Source organism: Mauremys reevesii, linkage group 4, assembly GCF_016161935.1.
Source record: "Mauremys reevesii isolate NIE-2019 linkage group 4, ASM1616193v1, whole genome shotgun sequence".
NCBI classification, from domain to species: Eukaryota; Metazoa; Chordata; order Testudines; family Geoemydidae; genus Mauremys; species Mauremys reevesii.
Window position 1 is genome coordinate 144458493 of NC_052626.1, and position 13412 is coordinate 144471904.

General features: G+C 50.9%; 1 protein-coding gene across 1 annotated transcript in view; it reads left to right on the plus strand.

The window, feature by feature from the left end:
• LOC120403129 (integrin alpha-L-like) overlaps positions 1 to 13412 on the plus strand; it is a 33519-nt gene that overhangs the window by 498 nt on the left and 19609 nt on the right. The gene's annotated exons all lie outside the window — the stretch shown is intronic.

Consider the following 13412-nt stretch of genomic DNA (forward strand, 5'->3'; position numbering starts at 1 on the left):
GTGGGCGGCCGCACTGATTGGAAAGGAAGGGGGTGACGAGAGAGAAGCAGACCCATTAGAAATGTCCTGGCTGCCGGGTAGCATCTGGTGTGTCTATAAAGGGAGGGCTGTGTGGTTGATGCCAAGATCCAGTTGTTAGATACGCCCTAGGCTGGACTCCCTTGGTCGTGAGAGTCGCCCCAGGCTGGGTGCCTTTGGCCATGGGCGATGTCCCGAGCCAGATGCCCTCAGTTGTCAGTGTCACCCCAGAGCAGAGGCCTTCTGTCCTTAGCGATGCCCCTGTGAGCGACTCAGAGTACAATCCAGACTAATGAGTAGCTGAGTCACCCCTGCCCTGTAATCTAATCTAGGGTGCCCGTTACACTGCTTTCCTGCTGTAGCCTCTAGCCTGGACACGCTCACAAACCGCCTCCTCGCGCATGCAAATCACTCCCAGCTAGGTCTGTGTTTGCTGCAGCCAGCCAGCCACTCCCTGGCTTTTACCAGCCTTGGTTATACTGCAGGGTGATCCCAATTCACTCCCAATCTCAGATTTCCTCTCAGAAATCTATGTCCTGTACTGCCCAGCCCTCTCCTGAACAATACACGTTTATATTAAGTCTGTCATTCTCTGAATAGAAATAATACGCACACATCTTGTTACCTCAAATGGAGTTTCCCTGACACTTCAGTTTAAATACACTGGATTGGATAAAGCAATAAAACAAGTTTATTAACTACCAAGAGAGAGATTTTAAGTGAGTACAAGTAATGAGTAGGGCCCTACCAAATTCATGGCCCATTTTGGTCAATTTCACGGTCATAGGATTGAAAAAATCATAAATTTAATTATTTCAGATATTTAACTCTGAAATGTCACAGTGTTGTAATTGTAGGAGTCCCGACCCAAAAAGGAATTGTGTGTGCGCGCGTGTGTGTGTGTGTCGTGGTGGGGGGGGGTCTCACGAGGTTATTCCAAGGGGGGTGACTCTATTGCTACCCTTACTTCTGCGCTGCTGCTGGCGGCGGCGCTGCCTTCAGAGCTGGATGTCTGGAGAGCAGCAGCTGCTGGCCGGGAGCCCAGCTCTGAAGGCAGAGCTGTCGCCAGCAGCAGCACAGAAGTAAGGATGGCAGGTTGCCACCTTACTTCTGCGCTGCTGCTGCCTGCAGAGCTGGGCCCTCGATCTGGGCCACCCCTACTTCTGCGGTGCTGCTGGCGGGGCGCCGCCTTCAGCGCTAGGTGGCCGAACAACAGCCACCGCTCTTTGGCTGCCCAGCTCTGAAGGCAGCAGCACAGAAGTACCCTCCCAAAAATAACCTTGTGACCCCCCCTGCACTGCCCTTTTCAGGCAAAAATGAAGGGGGGTAGTTAAACAGAAAGGAAAAGGTACAGTGACTAGAGCAAAATCCCTGCAAGCTCCATGGACCTTCAAAGACACCATACTAGAGGCCCAACTTAAATGTATACCCCAAATTAAAAAACACAATAAAATAACTAAAAAAGAGCCGCCGTGGCTTAACAACCATGTAAAAGAAGCGGTGAGAGATAAAAAGGCATCTTTTAAAAAGTGGACATCAAATCCTAGTGAGGTGAATAGAAAGGAGCATAAACACTGCCAAATTAAGTGTAAAAATGTAATAAAAGCCAAAGAGGAGTTTGAAGAACGGCTAGCCAAAAACTCCAAAGGTAATAACAAAATGTTTTTTAAGTACATCAGAAGCAGGAAGCCTGCTAAACAACCAGTGGGGCCCCTTGATGATCGAGATACAAAAGGAGCGCTTAAAGATGATAATGTCATTGTGGGGAAACTAAATGAATTCTTTGCTTCAGTCTTCATTGCTGAGGATGTTAGGGAGATTCCCAAACCTGAGCCGTCCTCCATAGGTGACAAATCTGAGGAATTGTCACAGATTGAAGTGTGATTAGAGGAGATTTTGGATTTAATTGATAAACTTAACAGTAACAAGTCACCAGGGCCAGATGGCATTCACCCAAGAGCTCTGAAAGTACTCCAGTGTGAAATTGCGGAACTATTAACTAGGGTTTGTAACCTGTCCTTTAAATCAGGTTCTGTACCCAATGACTGGAAGATAGCTAATGTAACACCAATATTTAAAAAGGGCTCTAGAGGTGATCCTGGCAACTACAGACCAGTAAGTCTAACGTCAGTACCGGGCAAATCAGTTGAAGCAACGGTAAAGAATAAAATTGTCAGACATATAGAAGAACATAAATTGTTGGGCAAAAGTCAACATGGTTTCTGTAAAGGGAAATCGTGTCTTACTAATCTATTAGAGTTCTTTGAAGGGGTCAACAAACATGTGGACAAGGGGGATCCAGTGGACATAGTGTACTTAGATTTCCAGAAAGCCTTTGACAAGGTCCCTCACCAAAGGCTCTTATGTAAATTAAGTTGTCATGGGATAAGAGGGAAGATCCTTTCATGGGTTGAGAACTGGTTAAAAGACAGGGAACAAAGGAATAAATGGTAAATTCTCAGAATGGAGAGGGGTAACTAGTGGTGTTCCCCAAGGGTCAGTCTTAGGACCAATCCTATTCAACTTCTTCATAAATGATCTGGAAAAAGGGGTAAACAGTGAGGTGGCAAAGTTTGCAGATGATACTAAACTGCTCAAGATAGTTAAGACCAAAGCAGACTGAAGAATTTAAAAAAGATCTCCCAAAACTAAGTGATTAGGCAACCAAATGGCAAATGAAATTTTAAGTGGATAAATGTAAAGTAATGCACATTGGAAAAAATAACCCCAACTATACATACAATATGATGGGGGCTAATTTAGCTACAACGAGTCAGGAAAAAGATCTTGGAGTCATCGTGGATAGTTCTCTGAAGACGTCCACGCAGTGTGCAGCAGCAGTCAAAAAAGCAAACAGGATGTTAGGAATCATTAAAAAGGGGATAGAGAATAAGACGGAGAATATATTATTGCCCTTCTATAAATCCATGGTACGCCCACATCTCGAATACTGCGTACAGATGTGGTCTCCTCATCTCAAAAAAGATATACTGGCACTAGAGAAGGTTCAGAGCAGGGCAACTAAAATGATTAGGGGTTTGGAACGGGTCCCATATGAGGAGAGATTAAGGCGGCTAGGACTTTTCAGCTTGGAAAAGAGGAGACTAAGGGGGATATGATAGAGGTCTATAAAATCATGAGTGGTGTGGAGAAAGTGAATGAGGAAAAGTTATTTACTTGTACCCATAATATAAGAACTAGGGGCCACCAAATGAAATTAATGGGCAACAAGACAAATAAAAGGAAGTTCTTCTTCACACAGCGCACAGTCAACTTGTGGAACTCCTTGCCTGAGGAGGTTGTGAAGGCTGGGACTATAACAGGGATTAAAAGAGAACTAGATAATTTCATAGAGGTTAAGTCCATTCATGGCTATTAGCCAGGATGGGTAAGGAATGGTGTCCCTAGCCTCTGTTTGTGAGAGGGTGGAGATGGATGGCAGGAGAGAGATCACTTGATCATTGCCTGTTAGGTTCACTCCCTCTGGGGCACCTGGCATTGGCCACTGTCATCAGACAGGATACTGGGCTGGATGGACCTTTAGTCTGACCCAGTATGGCCGTTCTTATGTTCTTATGTAGGACCCCCAATTTGAGAAATGCTTGTCTGCCCCATGAAATCTGTGTAGTACAGGGTAAAAGCACACACACACACACACACACACACACAGATTTCATGGTGAGAGATCAGATTTCACAGTCTGTGAAATCTCATAGCTAGTAATGAGGCATAAACATCAGAAATGGTTACAAGAAACAAAGCTTGAATGCAACTGGTGCCTAACTTAACACACTGTTAAATTCAAAGCAGAGTTTTCTCATCACATACTCTCAGCAGTCTTGCTGACCAAACTTCTTAGGTCAGGACCCCATCTCCAGTTCGATGGCCTTGTGGTGCAGTGAATCAATGGATGTAGAGAGTGTCAGTGTCAGTCTCCCACTTGGAAAATGTGTGTGTGTGTGTGTGAGAGAGAGAGAGAGAGAGAGAGTGTCTGTAGGGAAGGATGCTCCCTGCTGCTTTTCCTCACCCGTTGGAGCTTCTTTTCATAGAATCATAGAATATCAGGACTGGAAGGGACCTCAGGAGGTCATCTAGTCCAACCCCCTGCTCAAAGCAGGACCAATTCCCAACTAAATCATCCCAGCCAGGGCTTTGTCAAGACAGGCCTTAAAAACTTCTAAGGATGGAGATTCCACCACCTTCCTAGGTAATCCATTCCAGTGCTTCACCACCCTCCTAGTGAAATAGTGTTTCCTAATATCCAACCTAAACCTCCCCCAGTGCAACTTGAGACTATTAGTCTTTTTTCTATCATCTGGCACCACTGAGAACAGTCTAGACCCATCCTCTTTGGAACCCCCCTTCAGGTAGTTGAAATGGGGGAAGACCACATTTTACAGTCCGGGACACATTTTTCATAGCTGTGAATTTGGTAGGGCCCTAGTAATGAAGCATAAACATCAGAAATGGTTACAAGAAACAAAGTTCAAATTCCCCCTCATTCTTCTCTTCTGCAGACTAAACAATCCCAGTTCCCCCAGCCTCTCCTCATAAGTCTTGTGCTCCAGCCCCCTCATCATTTTTGTTGCCCTCCGCTGGACTCTCTCCAATTTTTCCACATCCTTCTTGTAGTCTGGGGCCCAAAACTGGATGCAATACTCCAGATGAGGCCTCACCAGTGCTGAATAGAGGGGAATGATCACGTCCCTCCATCTGCTGGAAATGCTTCTACTTATACAGCCCAAAATGCCGTTAGCCTTCTTGGCAACAAGGGCACACTGCTGACTCATATCCAGCTTCTCGGCCACTGTAACCCCTAGGTCTTTTTCTGCAGAACTGCTGCCCAGCCATTCGGTCCCTAGTCTGTAGCAGTGCATGGGATTCTGCTGTCCTAAGTGCAGGACTTTGCACTTGTCCTTGTTGAACCTCATCAGATTTCTTTTGTCCCAATCCTGTAATTTGTCTAGGTCCGTCTGTATCCTATCCCTACCCTTCAGGGGTACCTTCCTGCTTGATGTCTCTGAGGTTTGTTTCCCTTCCTGCTTGATGTCTCTGTTTACTGCATAAATGCAAATTAAGCCGAGCACTCTTTCCTTTGTCTGAGACAGGCCTGTTTGCCACCTCCCTTTGCAATACGTGTTAAGAACGCCATACAGTGGAATCTTATACCTTCACTTATAATTTTGCCACACTCATTTTATCAGCACAACGCCCAGCAAATTATGAGATTTCAAATGATACCGCACAATGCATACGTTGCACAAAGCTTATTATAATAGAGGGTGGGCATAAGGGTACGTTCTGTCCCAGCCCCCAGCCGGAAGCCTTCAGTCATCAGCGTTGCTCCAAACTGGATGCCCTTGGTCAGTAGAGATACGCCGGCCTGGACACCCTCGATTGTTACAGACACCCTGGGCTGGGTGCCCTTGGTCATTAGTGACAGCCTAGGCCAGACGCCCTTGTTAATTTCAGCCATCCTGGGCTGGATGCCCTCAATCATTAGTGATGCCCCAGGCTGGACACCTGCAACTTTGTCATTTTACCCAATCCGTTATTCCCTAAACACTGGCCAACTTTTCCATCCTTTTTAGTGTGTGTTTGGGGCAGTGGGCTCCCCTCCTGCCAGCAAAACCTCCAATCTAGCCACTGTGGCTGCTCAGAGGGGAAACTGCTGCACCTGGGGACTGCTCAGATCGCAGGCTGGGTTTTCTCTCAGGCCCCTGAGTGTGTGCGGCTCCCTCTAGGCAGCGGGGGCCCAGCCCTGAGCAGCCTGTGAACCCCAGGGATCACGGGGCACAAGGGCAAATCTTCCCACACCCCGAATCTACCCTGGGGAGCCAGCAGGTTAAGCTGATGAATGGACTCCTCTTCCGAAAGGTCCAGCCCCCATCTAGCTCGCCTGCCTGCCGCAGTCCCCACTGGCGTCCCTGCTGCACGGCGTCCGCCCCCAATCCTGCTCCCACGAGTGCCCCCACCAGTGCTCCCTCCCCATTGCGGGAACCCCTCCCCCACTGCCACCCCGACTAACACCCCTAATCTGTGATCCCTCCCCATTGTGTGAATCCCTCCCCCACCACCCCGACAAGCACCCCTAATCTGTGCTCCCTCCCCAGTGCGGGAACCCCTCCCCCCCGGCACCCCAACAGGCACCCCGAATCTGTGATCCCTCCCCACCACCCCAACTAGCACCCCTAATCTGTGATCCCTCCCCATTGCAGGAACCCCTCCCCACCACCCCAACTAGCACCCCTAATCTGTGATCCCTCCCCATTGCAGGAACCCCTCCCCACCACCCGACAAGCACCCCGAATCTGTGATCCCTCCCCATTGTGTGAATCCCGCCCCTGCCACCCTGACAAGCACCCCGCATCTGTGATCCCTCCCCCTTGCAGAACCCCTGCCCCCTGACTAGCACCCCCAATCTGTGATCCCTCCCCATTGCGGGGACTCCCCCTCTAAGGGCACATCTTCACTGGCAACTTTAAAGTGCTGTCGCAGCCCCGATGCTTCAGCAGCACTTTAACGTGCCTTGTGTCATCGCGGCCGAGCACTGGGAGCAAGATCTCGCAGTGCTCTAAAAAACCCACCTCCGCGAGGGGCGTAGTTCCTGTCTACACTGGCGCTTTTCAGTGCTGAAATGTGCAGCGCTCGGGGGGTGTTTTTTCACACACACCCCCTGAACGAGAAAGTTGCAGTGCCATAAAGTGCCAGTGGAGACAAGCCCTGCAACTCTTACCTCTCCAGCCTTCAGGATACCTGGGTTCTTTGTGCCCTTGGGCCGACAGCTGTGCAGTGTTGTCAATTCACAATATTTGGCGTTTCACATAAAACCCCAGCTGCCGGAGACATGCTTAGATGCGAATCGCCCAGTCGTATTTTCAAACACAGTGCGCCTCTCCGGCCCTTGTCTGGGGGAGAGACACGAGCAACAGGAACTCTTGCCGGCTTGGAAATCAAATAAGGAAAACCACAAATTTATCATTGTAAAAAAAACCAACAACAAAAAACCCCACCCAAGATATTTGAAGCCAATCTTATGATTTCAGGGGACTTGGTGTATGATTTTTTGAGTGCTTGGGAATGGCAATGCGGCGGCAGGGCCCTAGAGGTTAAAATGAAAAAAAAAACACCTCAGCTCTCTGTCAGATTGTACTCAGATAATTAAAAACTGTTATTTCCTTGTGGCCTGTGGTTTGGAGTGTGTGAAGAAAGCGCACAAGCAGAACCTCTGCTTTCTCCACACTGACTTCCTGTAGCAGCACTGGGGCAAACAGGGTGGGAGGGGTTGGAGCCAGGGGGGCTGGGAGCCAGGACTCCTGGTTCTGTCCCCAGCTCTGGAAGAGGAGTGGGGGCTAGTGGGTCGTAGCCCAGGGGGCTGGGAGTCGGGATGCCTGAGTTCTAGCCCTGTTTTATCTCCCATTGGCCCTGCAATGGAATGAAAATGCCTTTCACGGCCTGCAAGGCCATATCTCTCCGTGCAGCAGCGCAGTTGTACCGATGCACTGGTGAAGATGCTCCATCCCAGTGGCTCTACAGCCTTTCCAGGCGCCTGGACCCCTCTCAGGAGTCGGGTTTATCTTGCATACCCCAAGTTTCACCTCCGCCTAAAAACGACTGGCTTGCAAAACCGGCCATAAACGTACCCAAGTGTCGTAGCCACACTAGTAGTGAACAACGGCTGCCTTGCTCATTTTGGCCATATAATTATAAAATAAAGCCACTGGTGTATAAATTTTGCCCTTCCATTTCAGGGTATAGAGAAGCCATTGTCTGTGTGACGTTTTAGTTTGTACCGACTTCGCTAGTGTTTTTTATGTAGCCTCTTGTAAAACCAGGCAAAGCTCCAGATGAGGTGCTGTACCCCCTGGAAGACCTCTGCGTACCCTCAGGGGTATGCGTACCCCTGGTTGAGCACCACTGTCCCGTTGTCATTAAAAGCCCACCTCTGCAAGCGGCAGACTCACACCCCGGAGTGACATAAGTTATGCCAACTGAGGCCGTGGTGTAGACAGCGCTTCCACCATAGACTAACCTGTTGCTTGTTTCTTACGCCAGCTTTTGACAAAGCAGGGCCTCTTCCTCTTTCAGTTCTTAGCACCTGCAGCTAGGAACCCAGCTGGGGCCGGGGGCAGGCGGTTAACGCAGAGGAGAGCACTTAGAAATGCGAGGGAGCGTAGGGGGCTTAGAAAGACGCATTATAGTGGGGCGGTGGGACCACTGGAGCTAAGGCTCAGAGAGCCCGCAGCTTGACAGCTGATTTCTCTAAATGCTCTAAAATCCCCAGACCGGCTGGATTTGGCTTGAAAACTGCTCAGCCCCGAGGGCTGCGGGGTAGGGATAATGGTCTAGGGGTGTGTGTGGGTGAGGGGGGGCGGTTCTAATGTTTTGGGGGCTCGAACGCTCCCCGGACTGAGTGCACCTGGAGCCGTGATCTCTGCCAGCATGCTGGGTAAAAGGTGGCTCTTTAATCCCTTGAGATCGTCAGTACAAGGCACTTGCTGTCTTGTGGCTTTTGAAGCTCTTTGAAGCTCAGGGGTTGGGAGTTGGAGGCTCTTTGTACACTACAGCGTGTGTCAGTGCAGCGTACGTCACTGCGGGGGCCGGAGCAGCGAAGCAGACGGGAGAGCTCGTTCCCATCAGTTTAGAGCAGCGAGATTAGAGAGATTACAGCGGTGGAGCTGCGCCGCTATGAGCGCTCTGGGGTAACCGTAGCCTGAGTCAGGCCTGGGGGAGCAGTCTGAGGACCACACGGTGTGTGCACTAGCTGTTCTCAGTCTGCGGGGTGGGGGCGCCTACTGGAAGTTTGGCTTGTTTAAGAGCTGGTATTTCAAAGTCCACACGCAGATTGATATTTTATTCCAGTAAATTTACTGACAACCACCTTCATGAGCTCAGGGTTAAGGTGGCCCCGGGCTGTCTCATGCCCTTCCAGAATGCTGAGTTCAGCAAAGCACAACCTCCAAAAACCAGGAAATACAGAGTTAATACATAACCTTAACTCTGCCCTCTTTGAGTCATACCCCAACATCATGGGCGGTGGGTAACATAGGCATGGGAAGGCTGTGCTTCCCCAAACAGCCTGGCATGACCCCGCCCACGCTCCTTCCCCAGGCTCCCTCCTGCCTGCTTCAGTTCCCTTCCCACCAGCGCTCTTCTGAGGACGAGAGGCTGGGGCAGGCAGGCTGGGGCTGGTGCACAGAAGGCCCAGGGCTGGGGGAGCTCCGGGGTTGGAGCTGGGGGGTGCTCCGGCCGCACCACCCACCCACCCAGTGCTGTGGCTGAGGGAACTCTGGCCGTGCCGCCCACCTGGCACGGGGGGCGTGTTGGGGGGACAGCGGCTGTGGGGTGTGTGTGCTCCTGGCTCGGGGGGAGGGGAGAAGGATGAGAGGGGCGGGGCCACAGGCAGAGGGGGAGGGGATGGGGGCTAGCCTCCCCCAATGGTGCATTCACCCATCACCCATGCCCAACATGCTCATAACACACACGCTGACCAGGAGCTCCCTACACCTGCCCTACGCTCACTTAGCCTGGTCCACAGAAAGAAACGCCCCCCGCCCCTCCCCCATCTGCTAGATTTTGCAACCCCTTTAGCCCCCCTGTCACCTTCATGCGCATGGTGCTGTCCGGCACTCTGCTTTCACTTAGCCTCCGTTAAACCCACAGAGCCCGCTCACCTCCCACCTCGCTGCTGACAAGCCCCAGGGCAAGGAGACCCCTGTGCCCTGCTACTGACACAGCCTACACCCCGCAGGGCTGAAACGGCTGGATCTCCCAAGACACACGTACACGGGGTCAGGGAGAGGGGCTCACAATTCCTCCCCTCCCCATCACCCAGATCAGCTTATACCATCACAGCTCTGCCAAGCTGCTCCAGCTAATCCCTCCATCATTCAGCAGAGCTACTCCTAGTACAGGGAATGCAGCTGCAGTGTCTGCAGATCATAGAATCATAGACTGCAGCATATTCTCCTCTGCCAATGGGACTCGTCTTGGTGACTTTACTGAGTGAGAGGCCTGTCTCTTGGAAAGTCATCGGGAGGTTTGGGAGATGCTATCCGCTCTCTCACCTGAGAGCAGCTCATGTTTCGTTGGCTAGCAGCATGGGGGCAAGGTGAGCCTAACACTGGGTCTGGTACTTCAAAGTTAACGTGTGCTCTTGTTTTGACATAACTTCGTCTTATCTCATTGCACTGATGAGCAGTGTATATAGAATAAGGTCAGGAATATTTTGTTTTGTCTCTAGAGCTTTCTGTAAAGCATGCAGGTATCTGAGAGGACTTAGAATCACAGAATCATACAATATCAGGGTTGGAAGGGACCTCAGGAGGTATCTAGTCCAACCCCCTGCTCAAAGCAGGACCAATCCCCAACTAAATAATTCCCAGTGGCTCTTGCTAGCCCTGGGGGGGCTCAAGGGGGTTCCAAAGAGGGCGGAGCTAGACTGTTTTCAGTGGTACCAGATGACAGAACAAGGAGCAATGGTCTCAAGTTGCAGTGGGGGAAGTTTAGATTGGATATTAGGAAACACTATTTCACTAGGAGGATGGTGAAGCACTGGAATGGGTTATCTAGGGAGGTGGTAGAATCTCCTTCCTTAGAGGTTTTTAAGGCCTGGCTTGACAAAGCCCTGGCTGGGATGATTTAGTTGGTGTTGGTCCTGCTTTGAGCAGGGGGTTGGACTAGATACCTCCTGAGGTCCCTTCCAACCCTGATATGCTCTGATTCTATGATTTGCCTTCACTTTGTATTTCCTGGTTTGCAGAGGTTAAAGTTTTGCTGAACGTGACGTTCTGGGAGGCCATGAGAGAGCCTCCGGCGACCTTCCCTCTGTGTTTATGAAGTTTTTTGAACAGAAAAAAGCATTATAAATAGGATCTGGTGGTCATTTAGGCAGTTGTAACACTACTGTGGTTAATGAATGTAATGACACCACCTAGCTCACACATGGTGCTTTAGCTCTGTCTTTTGCAAAGTGCTTAGGAAAGAGGGTAAATATCTTTAGCCCCATATTAGAAGAGGGGAAATTGCGGGACAAAGAGGTGAAGTGACCTGGTCAAGGTCACTCAGCAGCCAAGGCAGGACTGGGCCCCATGACGCCTGAGGCCCCGGGTCTCACTGCACAGCCGCACGGTGGCTATGTGATTCCCATCCCTATGGTTTGTTGTGGGGGCAGTACCGGGTTTACAATGGCACCGGGATGCCGGGCCCACACTCAGAAGGGGCCCTGGCACCCAGACTGTGGCTCCGCCCCCACCCCACTCCAACCATGCTGTGCCCCAAGGCCCCGCCCACAGCCTGCCTCTTCCCCCTGAAGCCCTGGCCATCCCTCGCTCCTCTCCACCCCCTCCCCCAGGCCTCGGGGGCGCCGTGTGGGCAAGAGGCCAAGCTGGAGACAGGGTCTTGGGGGGAGAGGCTGAGTGGGGGCAGGGCCTCAGGGTGGGGCATGGGCGGAGCAGGGGGCAGGGCCATCGTCTCATAAAAGATGAATCTGGCCCTGTGTGGCGCGCTGGGGTTAATGGTCCTACTTTGAAATGTTTGCCCTGCGTAGTTGCTAATGGGGCGGGTGAGAGAAGCCTCAGACATGGGCCATGTCCCAAACATTGGATGAAATTAGTCATCAGCGAAGGAACAGAAATGGACGCTGCGTAGAGTCAAGCGTGAGGGTTTATGACACACAGAGCTGGGGGAGTGTTACTTTGCTTATTAGGCTCAGACACTGCTGAATCATTGATTCTATAGGGTGCTTGTGGGCGGAGGGAATCATAGAATATCAGGGTTGGGAGGGACCTCAGGAGGTGTCTAGTCCAACCCCAATCCCCAGGCAGATTTTTGCCCCAGCTTGTCCCCTCAAGGATTAAGTTTATAACCCTGGCTTTAGCAGGCCAATGCCCAAACCACTGAGCTCTCCCTCCCCCTGAAGGAGCAGGCGCTTAGGGAAGTGACGGGGTGGGAAGTTCCGAGCCCCTGGATAGGTTTTAGCAGCAAGACACGGGTAGCACAATAAGCCAATAGTCTAATTACATAATGGCTCCGCCCATGGTTCAGGTTAACATGCAACATATTGCTAATACGCAGGTGTTTTTCCTTAAACTGATTTTATTAAGAGGTGTAAGTTGAATCCTGATTTGGGGTTCATAGGAATGTGGTAGCTCTTCCAGTTGGCCAACAGGTACATTCCTGGAGGTTAAAGCAAAAGTACATGGTAACAGAAATTGTTTACCATTGTGGTTTTAAAAACTAGCGTTGGCATCTATGAAGTAGAATAGATCTGTGACGGGGGAGGATGTCATATCTCATACTGACATGTTGGACCTCTTTCTAAACTCTAGGTGGGTATTTGCTATCTCCTTCTGGCACTGGGGCGTGGACACCGAGGCCCCTCTCAATTTTTTGTGTGTCTGTAACTTCTGATAAGGGCACCAATTACTGCTCCCCATTTGCTGACTTTGCTTTTCTAGTAACAAAGCAAGGTTGTCTCATGTTCATGAAGTGGGTGCATAGCTCAGTGGTTTGAGTATTAGCCTGCTAAGCCTAGTATTGTGAGTTCAATCCTTGAGGGGGCCGTTTAGGGATCTGGGCAAAAATCTGTCTGGGGACTGCTCTTCCTTTGAGTAGGGCGCTGGACTAGATGGTTTCCAGAGATCCCTTCTAACCCTGATATTCTAACATTATCCAGGTTTCAGAGTAGCAGCCATGTTAGTCTGTAGCCACAAAAAGAACAGGTGTACTTCTAGCACCTCAGTTCAGTTTTGTTAGTCTCTCAGGTGCCACAAGTACTCCTGTTCTTTTTATGATTATGGAGGCAGTGTAGCCACGCCCCCAGCAGCGTGGTCCTGGTGCAGGGTCCCCATAGGCCTGTTCTCAGCTGCCCCCCAGAGGCTGGTTCATGTGGGAGCATCAGGGGCTCAGACTTCCAGGGAAGAGCAGAGCTTCTCCAGATAGCAGCTCACAGGGGGGCAGGGCAGAGAAAGCGCCTCAGACCCCCTAGAATGGCTCAGACACCCCCAGACCCCAGAACACAAACAGGAGGGGAGACTATGGGGCAGGCGCCCCCTCCCCTAATCCCTCCACTCACTTTGCCACCCAGCCCGATGTCACTTCTCCAGTCCTCACCCCCTTCCCCGATCTCTTGTGGTCCCCTTCCCATAATCCCCCCACTCCTCGCCACAGCCCCTCCTCCCCATGCCTTTCCCCCTCTTTCCCCCTCCCGTCCCAGCAAACATTCACATATTTCATCTTTTAAAAAAAAAATTGTTTGAGCCCCTGCTGAACTCAAGAGTGCCCGTCCCCCAACTAACAACAGCCCATGGACAGGGGCCACACGCCCGCAGTTCATCTTCTTGCCAAGGGTCGGGTGTGACTCAATAGGGCCGGGGGCACAGGGCAGGAGATCA